Source organism: Microcebus murinus, chromosome 28, assembly GCF_040939455.1.
Source record: "Microcebus murinus isolate Inina chromosome 28, M.murinus_Inina_mat1.0, whole genome shotgun sequence".
Classification (NCBI taxonomy): Eukaryota; Metazoa; Chordata; class Mammalia; order Primates; family Cheirogaleidae; genus Microcebus; species Microcebus murinus.
Window position 1 is genome coordinate 16,270,020 of NC_134131.1, and position 12,983 is coordinate 16,283,002.

The 12,983-nt window shown below is 63.7% G+C and overlaps 4 non-coding genes across 4 annotated transcripts; all 4 read right to left on the reverse strand.

The window, feature by feature from the left end:
- Window positions 1-1,705: 1,705 nt before the first annotated feature.
- On the reverse strand, window positions 1,706-1,824 carry LOC142865103 (5S ribosomal RNA). Its single transcript, XR_012915405.1, has one exon. It is a non-coding gene; the product is annotated as a 5S ribosomal RNA (ribosomal RNA).
- Window positions 1,825-5,330: 3,506 nt separating this feature from the next.
- LOC142865104 (5S ribosomal RNA) lies at window positions 5,331-5,449 on the reverse strand. The gene has a single exon (XR_012915406.1). It is a non-coding gene; the product is annotated as a 5S ribosomal RNA (ribosomal RNA).
- Window positions 5,450-8,985: 3,536 nt separating this feature from the next.
- LOC142865105 (5S ribosomal RNA) lies at window positions 8,986-9,104 on the reverse strand. Its single transcript, XR_012915407.1, has one exon. It is a non-coding gene; the product is annotated as a 5S ribosomal RNA (ribosomal RNA).
- Window positions 9,105-12,651: 3,547 nt separating this feature from the next.
- LOC142865106 (5S ribosomal RNA) lies at window positions 12,652-12,770 on the reverse strand. The gene has a single exon (XR_012915408.1). It is a non-coding gene; the product is annotated as a 5S ribosomal RNA (ribosomal RNA).
- Between the last annotated feature and the right edge of the window lie 213 nt (window positions 12,771-12,983).

A 12,983-nucleotide genomic window follows, 5' to 3' on the forward strand; every position in this document is an offset into this window, starting at 1 on the left:
AGGGCATCAGTTGCTCCTCCAAACCCCCCCCCGCCCAGCAGACCGCGTTGTCCAGCCAGCCCCCGGGCCTCCCTGGGGTGCCCAGCACAAAAGTGCAGACAACCACCGGACCCTCAATCTCAGTTTTCGGATGTTTTTGCCACTCTAAGGACCCGCAGGCCAGCTGGGCCTTCTGGCAGGACAGAGAGCCCCGGAATCCGACGTGGAGAGCTGGGTGTACGTCCCCACGAGGAGGCGGTCCCCACCTCTGCGGCTCTCCCCTTGCGGGGGGGAAAAGCAGCCACGGGGCCTCAGAGAAGACACCAGGCTGGGCGCCCGCCCCACAGTGGGGGCACGTCCCCCGCAGGCCACTTAGCGCCGGCCGCCGGCCGGCGGACGGTTGGGTGGCGCGAGACGCTGCGGCCGCCCTGCTACCGGGTTCCTGGGAGGGCGTCCTGGAACCAGCGTCCACACCAAGCCCTTGGAAGGCCCAGGCGACGGAGGAGCCCCGTCAGGCAGGGGCCGAGGACGGTGACGGCCCGGGCGGGGAGGAGCGTGTCAGGCAGGGGCAGAGGACGGTGACAGGTGACAGGCCGGGCGGGAAGGAGTCAGTCAGGCAGGGGCCGAGGAGGAGACGGGGCTGGGTAAGGGTTAGGGTTAGAGTCAGGGCACAAGTCACAATCGCAAAGACCTGGAAGCGACCCGAGTGCCCATCGACCCACGAGTGCGTAAATGAAATGTGGCGCGTGGACACCACGGAGTGCTATTCAGCTAGGAGGAGCAGCGGTGAGAGGGCACCTCTCGTGGTTCTCCTGGCCAGAGCTGGAACCCGTTCCAGTAAGCCAGGTAGCCCAAGAATGGACACACGAGCACCACGTGCTGGCGCTCACCAGCAAATGGGTACGAACCGACGGACACCCAAGTGGACACAGAGGAATCACCTTCATCGGGTGGGTGTCGGGCGGGTGGGGGGAAGGGATGGGCATACACCTCCATTAGGAATGGGGTGGGTGCGCACCGACTGGGGGATGGGCGCACTTGAGGCTCTGACCCGAGGGGGGAGGCTGGGAGAGGGCAACGTACCCAACCTTAACATTGGTACCCCCACAATACGCTGGAACAACATCAGAGGTTAATGAATAAGAACACAGGGGGGAGGGGGGCACGGGCAACACATGTCACCTTAATACTTGGACTCCCATCATCTGCTTGAAAAGAGAGAGAAAAGAAAATGCAATCATAGAGATAAGAGACACTTTTTAAACATAATGAATCCGAAGAGAAAAGTAAAAGGAGGCCTGTGGGGCAGGTCTGGGTGTGACTCCGGATCCCCCAACATCAGGTGCCACCACCAAAGATTCCTACGTGTAGCCCATAGAACCCCAAAAGCAACGGGACGAGTTCTGGTCACATACTCCCTCAAAATGACATCCTGGCCTTCTTCTGGAACTCCCTCCCCTCTCAGACTCTCAAGGTTTCCTCCAGCGTGTCGGTTCCCACAGAGCAGACCTTTGGTCTGAGACCTGACAGTCCAGAAGCCACGCATGCTGCCGCGTGACGGCGGTGTCGCGGCTTGGGACAAGAGGAGGCCCCACGGTGCGGGCTGGGGCGCCAGGCACCGCGGCGGGCGCTGAGGGTGGGGGTGACCCCCGCCCCGGGCCGCCGCCTCGCTCCCAGAGAGGGGACAGAACAAGAGGCAAAACAAAAAAAAAAAAAAAAAAAAAGAAGCCTACGGCACCCGGTATTCCCAGGCGGTCTCCCATCCAAGTACTAACCAGGCCCGACCCTGCTTAGCTTCCGAGACCAGACGAGATCGGGCGCGTTCAGGGTGGTGTGGCCCTAGACGGCGGAGGGCGCCCCTGCCCCGCTCAAGAAGCCGAGCCTCTCTGCGCTTCCCCGCCGCCTCCTCCCGCCCCAGGCCCCGCGCCGGCGCTGACCCGCACCGCGCGGGCCTGTTGAGTTCACCGGCCGGGTCCGGCGGGCTCCGAGGGACGGGGGTGACAGGCGGGGCGGGGCGGGGCGGGCAGGGAGCGGCGGGCCGGGGTGGGGGGCTGTCTCTCTATACACACACACACACACACACACACACACACACTCACACTCACTCACTCACACTCACACAAGATGCGCCTCCACGGCTGGACTCGCCAAGGTGGAGACCTTCCAGCCCCCTTCCTCTCCTCGCCTGGCCCACCCCCAGCTCATGGCCGCCGCCGCCGCCGCCGCCGCCGCCGCCGCCGATTGCGCACGCGCGGGTCGCCCGCCCTTTGACCCCAGGCAGGGGCCGCCCTCCCCGACAACCCCTTTCAGCTGTGCCCCCCACCCTGTGGGTGGGCTGCCGCCTATTCCCCCGGGCCCGGGCTGGGGCACAGCGCATGGGGGAGGGGAGCGAGTGTATGGGGCGTCTCTCTCTCTCTCTAGGGATGTGTCCCATGGGTGGGGTGGCGTGGTTAGTGGGGCGCTGAAGAAATCAGTCCCCTCCATCTCCTACCTCTGGAAAACGCCCAAGCCCTTGGAGAACTGCCGGCAACGCGACCGTGGGGGCCGGGACCCTCCTCTGTGTCCTCCTGTGGCCCAGTCCAAGGGGCCTGGGCCTGGCCGGGGCTGCATTGGACCCCGACCACCCTGGCGTGTGGACTCGCTAAAAATCGGCGATTAGATATTGGATTCCAGCTTCATTGAGGTCATTTCACTAATGAGTGCACCGGAAAGAGTTTCCTAATCCATCTGTGAGGGTGGCAACTGAAAGAGAATTTTAAAGCTGACAGAATAGGCGAGGAAAGGCATAGGAGATTTCCACACCCAGTAAGGAAGCCTTTCCCGAAATGGAAGAAAGAAACGAGCAAACAGAGACACCGGTAGCCCGCCAGGATCAGAGTCTGCCCCCGAGAGAAAGTACCCTGACCAGGTTCACCCGTGGGTGGGTGGCGAGCTAGCGGCATTCAGAAGAGCGAGGCCCGCAGTCTGTGCAGAAGACACCTGCACTCGGGTGTGTGTGGCGGCACGATTCACAAGCAGCTCCAGATGTTAAGCCAAGGAGAAGCCAGGGAGTTCCCAACGCCCCAGGTGTCCTCAGCCCACGACTGGCTGCTGGGGGAATGCGAAGCCCGGCTCCTTGTCTCAGAGCGGGACAACCAGGAGGTGTGACGTACACCCCGGGGTTCCCAGGAGGATCAGGCTGAAGCTGGGACTTGGCCTGAAAGTGTCCCCTCGCACGGCCACCCCCTTCCCCTTCCTGCTCCTCTACTCCTGGTGCCCCTCCATCCAGGGGCCAGACCTTAAAGAGTCACCCGCAAGAGAATCCTGGTCCCAAAGGAGCCTTCTGGGGGACCCGTGCTGAGAGAGGTTGTGGGCATGGCCCGCTGGGGCTCTGCCCGACCCAGGGCTGAGAGATGCAACCTCCCAGCTCTGGGTCCCTGCAGGGGAAGCGTTGGCAAGCACAGGGCCAGTCCTCCAAAGGCCCAGGTGCAGGGAGCCCAGGCCAAGCAGCCTGTGGAAGAAGCCACCCCGGGAACACGACTGCAGGCCACGGCCCTTCCCACCTCCTCCTCCTCCTCCTGCTCCTCCACCCCCCCCCCGACCTCCCACCCCCCCCCGACATGGCGCAGGGCTCAAAGACACCTCAGACACTTGCTACCCAAAGTGCAAAGGGCATCAGTTGCTCCTCCAAACCCCCCCCCCCGCCCAGCAGACCGCGTTGTCCAGCCAGCCCCCGGGCCTCCCTGGGGTGCCCAGCACAAAAGTGCAGACAACCACCGGACCCTCAATCTCAGTTTTCGGATGTTTTTGCCACTCTAAGGACCCGCAGGCCAGCTGGGCCTTCTGGCAGGACAGAGAGCCCCGGAATCCGACGTGGAGAGCTGGGTGTACGTCCCCACGAGGAGGCGGTCCCCACCTCCGTGGCTCTCCCCTTGCGGGGGGGAAAAGCAGCCACGGGGCCTCAGAGAAGACACCAGGCTGGGCGCCCGCCCCACAGTGGGGGCACGTCCCCCGCAGGCCACTTAGCGACGGCCGCCGGCCGGCGGATGGTTGGGTGGCGCGAGACGCTGCGGCCGCCCTGCTACCGGGTTCCTGGGAGGGCGTCCTGGAACCAGCGTCCACACCAAGCCCTTGGAAGGCCCAGGCGACGGAGGAGCCCCGTCAGGCAGGGGCCGAGGACGGTGACGGCCCGGGCGGGGAGGAGCGTGTCAGGCAGGGGCAGAGGACGGTGACAGGTGACAGGCCGGGCGGGAAGGAGTCAGTCAGGCAGGGGCCGAGGAGGAGACGGGGCTGGGTAAGGGTTAGGGTTAGAGTCAGGGCACAAGTCACAATCGCAAAGACCTGGAAGCGACCCGAGTGCCCATCGACCCACGAGTGCGTAAATGAAATGTGGCGCGTGGACACCACGGAGTGCTATTCAGCTAGGAGGAGCAGCGGTGAGAGGGCACCTCTCGTGGTTCTCCTGGCCAGAGCTGGAACCCGTTCCAGTAAGCCAGGTAGCCCAAGAATGGACACACGAGCACCACGTGCTCGCGCTCACCAGCAAATGGGTACGAACCGATGGACACCTAAGTGGACACAGAGGAATCACCTTCATCGGGTGGGTGTCGGGCGGGTGGGGGGAGGGGATGGGCATACACCTCCATTAGGAACGGGGTGGGTGCGCACCGACTGGGGGATGGGCGCACTTGAGGCTCTGACCCGAGGGGGGAGGCTGGGAGAGGGCAACGTACCCGACCTTAACATTGGTACCCCCACAATACGCTGGAACAACATCAGAGGTTAATGAATAAGAACACAGGGGGGAGGGGGGCACGGGCAACACATGTCACCTTAATACTTGGACTCCCATCATCTGCTTGAAAAGAGAGAGAAAAGAAAATGCAATCATAGAGATAAGAGACACTTTTTAAACATAATGAATCCGAAGAGAAAAGTAAAAGGAGGCCTGTGGAGCAGGTCTGGGTGTGACTCCGGATCCCCCAACATCAGGTGCCACCACCAAAGATTCCTACGTGTAGCCCATAGAACCCCAAAAGCAACGGGACGAGTTCTGGTCACATACTCCCTCAAAATGACATCCTGGCCTTCTTCTGGAACTCCCTCCCCTCTCAGACTCTCAAGGTTTCCTCCAGCGTGTCGGTTCCCACAGAGCAGACCTTTGGTCTGAGACCTGACAGTCCAGAAGCCACGCATGCTGCCGCGTGACGGCGGTGTCGCGGCTTGGGACAAGAGGAGGCCCCACGGTGCGGGCTGGGGCGCCAGGCACCGCGGCGGGCGCTGAGGGTGGGGGTGACCCCCACCCCGGGCCGCCGACTCGCTCCCAGAAAGGGGACAGAACAAGAGGCAAAACAAAAAAAAAAAAAAGAAGAAGCCTACGGCACCCGGTATTCCCAGGCGGTCTCCCATCCAAGTACTAACCAGGCCCGACCCTGCTTAGCTTCCGAGACCAGACGAGATCGGGCGCGTTCAGGGTGGTGTGGCCCTAGACGGCGGAGGGCGCCCCTGCCCCGCTCAAGAAGCCGAGCCTCTCTGCGCTTCCCCGCCGCCTCCTCCCCCCGCCCCAGGCCCCGCGCCGGCGCTGACCCGCACCGGGCCGGGCCTGTTGAGTTCACCGGCCGGGTCCGGCGGGCTCCGAGGGACGGGGGTGACAGGCGGGGCGGGGCGGGGCGGGCAGGGAGCGGCGGGCCGGGGTGGGGGGCTGTCTCTCTATACACACACACACACACACACACACACACACTCACACTCACTCACTCACACTCACACAAGATGCGCCTCCACGGCTGGACTCGCCAAGGTGGAGACCTTCCAGCCCCCTTCCTCTCCTCGCCTGGCCCACCCCCAGCTCGTGGCCGCCGCCGCCGCCGCCGCCGCCGCCGCCGCCGCCGCCGATTGCGCACGCGCGGGTCGCCCGCCCTTTGACCCCAGGCAGGGGCCGCCATCCCCACAACCCCTTTCAGCTGCGCCCCCCACCCTGTGGGTGGGCTGCCGCCTATTCCCCCGGGCCCGGGCTGGGGCACAGCGCATGGGGGAGGGGAGCGAGTGTATGGGGCGTCTCTCTCTCTCTCTAGGGATGTGTCCCATGGGTGGGGTGGCGTGGTTTGTGGGGCGCTGAAGAAATCAGTCCCCTCCATCTCCTACCTCTGGAAAACGCCCAAGCCCTTGGAGAACTGCCGGCAACGCGACCGTGGGGGCCGGGAACCTCCTCTGGGTCCTCCTGTGGCCCAGTCCAAGGGGCCTGGGCCTGGCCGGGGCTGCATTAGACCCCGACCACCCTGGCGTGTGGACTCGCTAAAAATCGGCGATTAGATATTGGATTCCAGCTTCATTGAGGTCATTTCACTAATGAGTGCACCGGAAAGAGTTTCCTAATCCATCTGTGAGGGTGGCAACTGAAAGAGAATTTTAAAGCTGACAGAATAGGCGAGGAAAGGCATAGGAGATTTCCACACCCAGTAAGGAAGCCTTTCCCGAAATGGAAGAAAGAAACGAGCAAACAGAAACACCGGTAGCCCGCCAGGATCAGAGTCTGCCCCCGAGAGAAAGTACCCTGACCAGGTTCACCCGTGGGTGGGTGTCGAGCTAGCGGCATTCAGAAGAGCGAGGCCCGCAGTCTGTGCAGAAGACACCTGCACTCGGGTGTGTGTGGCGGCACGATTCACAAGCAGCTCCAGATGTTAAGCCAAGGAGAAGCCAGGGAGTTCCCAACGCCCCAGGTGTCCTCAGCCCACGACTGGCTGCTGGGGGAATGCGAAGCCCGGCTCCTTGTCTCAGAGCCCTTGTCTCAGAGCGGGACAACCAGGAGGTGTGACGTACACCCCGGGGTTCCCAGGAGGATCAGGCTGAAGCTGGGACTTGGCCTGAAAGTGTCCCCTCGCATGGCCACCCCCTCCCCTTCCTGCTCCTCTACTCCTGGTGCCCCTCCATCCAGGGGCCAGACCTTAAAGAGTCACCCGCAAGAGAATCCTGGTCCCAAAGGAGCCTTCTGGGGGACCCGTGCTGAGAGAGGTTGTGGGCATGGCCCGCTGGGGCTCTGCCCGACCCAGGGCTGAGAGATGCAACCTCCCAGCTCTGGGTCCCTGCAGGGGAAGCGTTGGCAAGCACAGGGCCAGTCCTCCAAAGGCCCAGGTGCAGGGAGCCCAGGCCAAGCAGCCTGTGGAAGAAGCCACCCCGGGAACACGACTGCAGGCCACGGCCCTTCCCACCTCCTCCTCCTCCTCCTCCTGCTCCTCCACACCCCCCGACCTCCCACCCCCCCACCCCACCCCCCGACATGGCGCAGGGCTCAGAGACACCTCAGACACTTGCTACCCAAAGTGCAAAGGGCATCAGTTGCTCCTCCAAACCCCCCCCCCTGCCCAGCAGACCGCGTTGTCCAGCCAGCCCCCGGGCCTCCCTGGGGTGCCCAGCACAAAAGTGCAGACAACCACCGGACCCTCAATCTCAGTTTTCGGATGTTTTTGCCACTCTAAGGACTCGCAGGCCAGCTGGGCCTTCTGGCAGGACAGAGAGCCCCGGAATCCGACGTGGAGAGCTGGGTGTACGTCCCCACGAGGAGGCGGTCCCCACCTCCGCGGCTCTCCCCTTGCGGGGGGGAAAAGCAGCCACGGGGCCTCAGAGAAGACACCAGGCTGGGCGCCCGCCCCACAGTGGGGGCACGTCCCCCGCAGGCCACTTAGCGCCGGCCGCCGGCCGGCGGACGGTTGGGTGGCGCGAGACGCTGCGGCCGCCCTGCTACCGGGTCCCTGGGAGGGCGTCCTGGAACCAGCGTCCACACCAAGCCCTTGGAAGGCCCAGGCGACGGAGGAGCCCCGTCAGGCAGGGGCCGAGGACGGTGACGGCCCGGGCGGGGAGGAGCGTGTCAGGCAGGGGCAGAGGACGGTGACAGGTGACAGGCCGGGCGGGAAGGAGTCAGTCAGGCAGGGGCCGAGGAGGAGACGGGCTGGGTAAGGGTTAGGGTTAGAGTAAGGGCACAAGTCACAATCGCAAAGACCTGGAAGCGACCCGAGTGCCCATCGACCCACGAGTGCGTAAATGAAATGTGGCGCGTGGACACCACGGAGTGCTATTCAGCTAGGAGGAGCAGCGGTGAGAGGGCACCTCTCGTGGTTCTCCTGGCCAGAGCTGGAACCCGTTCCAGTAAGCCAGGTAGCCCAAGAATGGACACACGAGCACCACGTGCTCGCGCTCACCAGCAAATGGGTACGAACCGATGGACACCTAAGTGGACACAGAGGAATCACCTTCATCGGGTGGGTGTCGGGCGGGTGGGGGGAGGGGATGGGCATACACCTCCATTAGGAACGGGGTGGGTGCGCACCGACTGGGGGATGGGCGCACTTGAGGCTCTGACCCGAGGGGGGAGGCTGGGAGAGGGCAACGTACCCGACCTTAACATTGGTACCCCCACAATACGCTGGAACAACATCAGAGGTAAATGAATAAGAACACAGGGGGGAGGGGGGCACGGGCAACACATGTCACCTTAATACTTGGACTCCCATCATCTGCTTGAAAAGAGAGAGAAAAGAAAATGCAATCATAGAGATAAGAGACACTTTTTAAACATAATGAATCCGAAGAGAAAAGTAAAAGGAGGCCTGTGGAGCAGGTCTGGGTGTGACTCCGGATCCCCCAACATCAGGTGCCACCACCAAAGATTCCTACGTGTAGCCCATAGAACCCCAAAAGCAACGGGACGAGTTCTGGTCACATACTCCCTCAAAATGACATCCTGGCCTTCTTCTGGAACTCCCTCCCCTCTCAGACTCTCAAGGTTTCCTCCAGCGTGTCGGTTCCCACAGAGCAGACCTTTGGTCTGAGACCTGACAGTCCAGAAGCCACGCATGCTGCCGCGTGACGGCGGTGTCGCGGCTTGGGACAAGAGGAGGCCCCACGGTGCAGGCTGGGGCGCCAGGCACCGCGGCGGGCGCTGAGGGTGGGGGTGACCCCCACCCCGGGCCGCCGACTCGCTCCCAGAAAGGGGACAGAACAAGAGGCAAAACAAAAAAAAAAAAAAGAAGAAGCCTACGGCACCCGGTATTCCCAGGCGGTCTCCCATCCAAGTACTAACCAGGCCCGACCCTGCTTAGCTTCCGAGACCAGACGAGATCGGGCGCGTTCAGGGTGGTGTGGCCCTAGACGGCGGAGGGCGCCCCTGCCCCGCTCAAGAAGCCGAGCCTCTCTGCGCTTCCCCGCCGCCTCCTCCCCCCGCCCCAGGCCCCGCGCCGGCGCTGACCCGCACCGGGCCGGGCCTGTTGAGTTCACCGGCCGGGTCCGGCGGGCTCCGAGGGATGGGGGTGACAGGCGGGGCGGGGCGGGGCGGGGCGGGCAGGGAGCGGCGGGCCGGGGTGGGGGACTGTCTCTCGATACACACACACACACACACACACACACACACTCACACTCACTCACTCACACTCACACAAGATGCGCCTCCACGGCTGGACTCGCCAAGGTGGAGACCTTCCAGCCCCCTTCCTCTCCTCGCCTGGCCCACCCCCAGCTCGTGGCCGCCGCCGCCGCCGCCGCCGCCGCCGCCGCCGCCGCCGCCGATTGCGCACGCGCGGGTCGCCCGCCCTTTGACCCCAGGCAGGGGCCGCCATCCCCACAACCCCTTTCAGCTGCGCCCCCCACCCTGTGGGTGGGCTGCCGCCTATTCCCCCGGGCCCGGGCTGGGGCACAGCGCATGGGGGAGGGGAGCGAGTGTATGGGGCGTCTCTCTCTCTCTCTAGGGATGTGTCCCATGGGTGGGGTGGCGTGGTTTGTGGGGCGCTGAAGAAATCAGTCCCCTCCATCTCCTACCTCTGGAAAACGCCCAAGCCCTTGGAGAACTGCCGGCAACGCGACCGTGGGGGCCGGGAACCTCCTCTGGGTCCTCCTGTGGCCCAGTCCAAGGGGCCTGGGCCTGGCCGGGGCTGCATTAGACCCCGACCACCCTGGCGTGTGGACTCGCTAAAAATCGGCGATTAGATATTGGATTCCAGCTTCATTGAGGTCATTTCACTAATGAGTGCACCGGAAAGAGTTTCCTAATCCATCTGTGAGGGTGGCAACTGAAAGAGAATTTTAAAGCTGACAGAATAGGCGAGGAAAGGCATAGGAGATTTCCACACCCAGTAAGGAAGCCTTTCCCGAAATGGAAGAAAGAAACGAGCAAACAGAAACACCGGTAGCCCGCCAGGATCAGAGTCTGCCCCCGAGAGAAAGTACCCTGACCAGGTTCACCCGTGGGTGGGTGGCGAGCTAGCGGCATTCAGAAGAGCGAGGCCCGCAGTCTGTGCAGAAGACACCTGCACTCGGGTGTGTGTGGCGGCACGATTCACAAGCAGCTCCAGATGTTAAGCCAAGGAGAAGCCAGGGAGTTCCCAACGCCCCAGGTGTCCTCAGCCCACGACTGGCTGCTGGGGGAATGCGAAGCCCGGCTCCTTGTCTCAGAGCCCTTGTCTCAGAGCGGGACAACCAGGAGGTGTGACGTACACCCCGGGGTTCCCAGGAGGATCAGGCTGAAGCTGGGACTTGGCCTGAAAGTGTCCCCTCGCATGGCCACCCCCTTCCCCTTCCTGCTCCTCTACTCCTGGTGCCCCTCCATCCAGGGGCCAGACCTTAAAGAGTCACCCGCAAGAGAATCCTGGTCCCAAAGGAGCCTTCTGGGGGACCCGTGCTGAGAGAGGTTGTGGGCATGGCCCGCTGGGGCTCTGCCCGACCCAGGGCTGAGAGATGCAACCTCCCAGCTCTGGGTCCCTGCAGGGGAAGCGTTGGCAAGCACAGGGCCAGTCCTCCAAAGGCCCAGGTGCAGGGAGCCCAGGCCAAGCAGCCTGTGGAAGAAGCCACCCCGGGAACACGACTGCAGGCCACGGCCCTTCCCACCTCCTCCTCCTCCTCCTCCTGCTCCTCCACCCCCCCCGACCTCCCACCCCCCCACCCCACCCCCCGACATGGCGCAGGGCTCAGAGACACCTCAGACACTTGCTACCCAAAGTGCAAAGGGCATCAGTTGCTCCTCCAAACCCCCCCCCCCTGCCCAGCAGACCGCGTTGTCCAGCCAGCCCCCGGGCCTCCCTGGGGTGCCCAGCACAAAAGTGCAGACAACCACCGGACCCTCAATCTCAGTTTTCGGATGTTTTTGCCACTCTAAGGACCCGCAGGCCAGCTGGGCCTTCTGGCAGGACAGAGAGCCCCGGAATCCGACGTGGAGAGCTGGGTGTACGTCCCCACGAGGAGGCGGTCCCCACCTCCGCGGCTCTCCCCTTGCGGGGGGGAAAAGCAGCCACGGGGCCTCAGAGAAGACACCAGGCTGGGCGCCCGCCCCACAGTGGGGGCACGTCCCCCGCAGGCCACTTAGCGCCGGCCGGCGGCCGGCGGACGGTTGGGTGGCGCGAGACGCTGCGGCCGCCCTGCTACCGGGTCCCTGGGAGGGCGTCCTGGAACCAGCGTCCACACCAAGCCCTTGGAAGGCCCAGGCGACGGAGGAGCCCCGTCAGGCAGGGGCCGAGGACGGTGACGGCCCGGGCGGGGAGGAGCGTGTCAGGCAGGGGCAGAGGACGGTGACAGGTGACAGGCCGGGCGGGAAGGAGTCAGTCAGGCAGGGGCCGAGGAGGAGACGGGCTGGGTAAGGGTTAGGGTTAGAGTCAGGGCACAAGTCACAATCGCAAAGACCTGGAAGCGACCCGAGTGCCCATCGACCCACGAGTGCGTAAATGAAATGTGGCGCGTGGACACCACGGAGTGCTATTCAGCTAGGAGGAGCAGCGGTGAGAGGGCACCTCTCGTGGTTCTCCTGGCCAGAGCTGGAACCCGTTCCAGTAAGCCAGGTAGCCCAAGAATGGACACACGAGCACCACGTGCTCGCGCTCACCAGCAAATGGGTACGAACCGATGGACACCTAAGTGGACACAGAGGAATCACCTTCATCGGGTGGGTGTCGGGCGGGTGGGGGGAGGGGATGGGCATACACCTCCATTAGGAATGGGGTGGGTGCGCACCGACTGGGGGATGGGCGCACTTGAGGCTCTGACCCGAGGGGGGAGGCTGGGAGAGGGCAACGTACCCGACCTTAACATTGGTACCCCCACAATACGCTGGAACAACATCAGAGGTAAATGAATAAGAACACAGGGGGGAGGGGGGCACGGGCAACACATGTCACCTTAATACTTGGACTCCCATCATCTGCTTGAAAAGAGAGAGAAAAGAAAATGCAATCATAGAGATAAGAGACACTTTTTAAAAATAATGAATCCGAAGAGAAAAGTAAAAGGAGGCCTGTGGAGCAGGTCTGGGTGTGACTCCGGATCCCCCAACATCAGGTGCCACCACCAAAGATTCCTACGTGTAGCCCATAGAACCCCAAAAGCAACGGGACGAGTTCTGGTCACATACTCCCTCAAAATGACATCCTGGCCTTCTTCTGGAACTCCCTCCCCTCTCAGACTCTCAAGGTTTCCTCCAGCGTGTCGGTTCCCACAGAGCAGACCTTTGGTCTGAGACCTGACAGTCCAGAAGCCACGCATGCTGCCGCGTGACGGCGGTGTCGCGGCTTGGGACAAGAGGAGGCCCCACGGTGCGGGCTGGGGCGCCAGGCACCGCGGCGGGCGCTGAGGGTGGGGGTGACCCCCACCCCGGGCCGCCGACTCGCTCCCAGAAAGGGGACAGAACAAGAGGCAAAACAAAAAAAAAAAAGAAGAAGAAGCCTACGGCACCCGGTATTCCCAGGCGGTCTCCCATCCAAGTACTAACCAGGCCCGACCCTGCTTAGCTTCCGAGACCAGACGAGATCGGGCGCGTTCAGGGTGGTGTGGCCCTAGACGGCGGAGGGCGCCCCTGCCCCGCTCAAGAAGCCGAGCCTCTCTGCGCTTCCCCGCCGCCTCCTCCCCCCGCCCCAGGCCCCGCGCCGGCGCTGACCCGCACCGGGCCGGGCCTGTTGAGTTCACCGGCCGGGTCCGGCGGGCTCCGAGGGACGGGGGTGACAGGCGGGGCCGGGCGGGGCGGGGCGGGGCGGGCAGGGAGCGGCGGGCCGGGG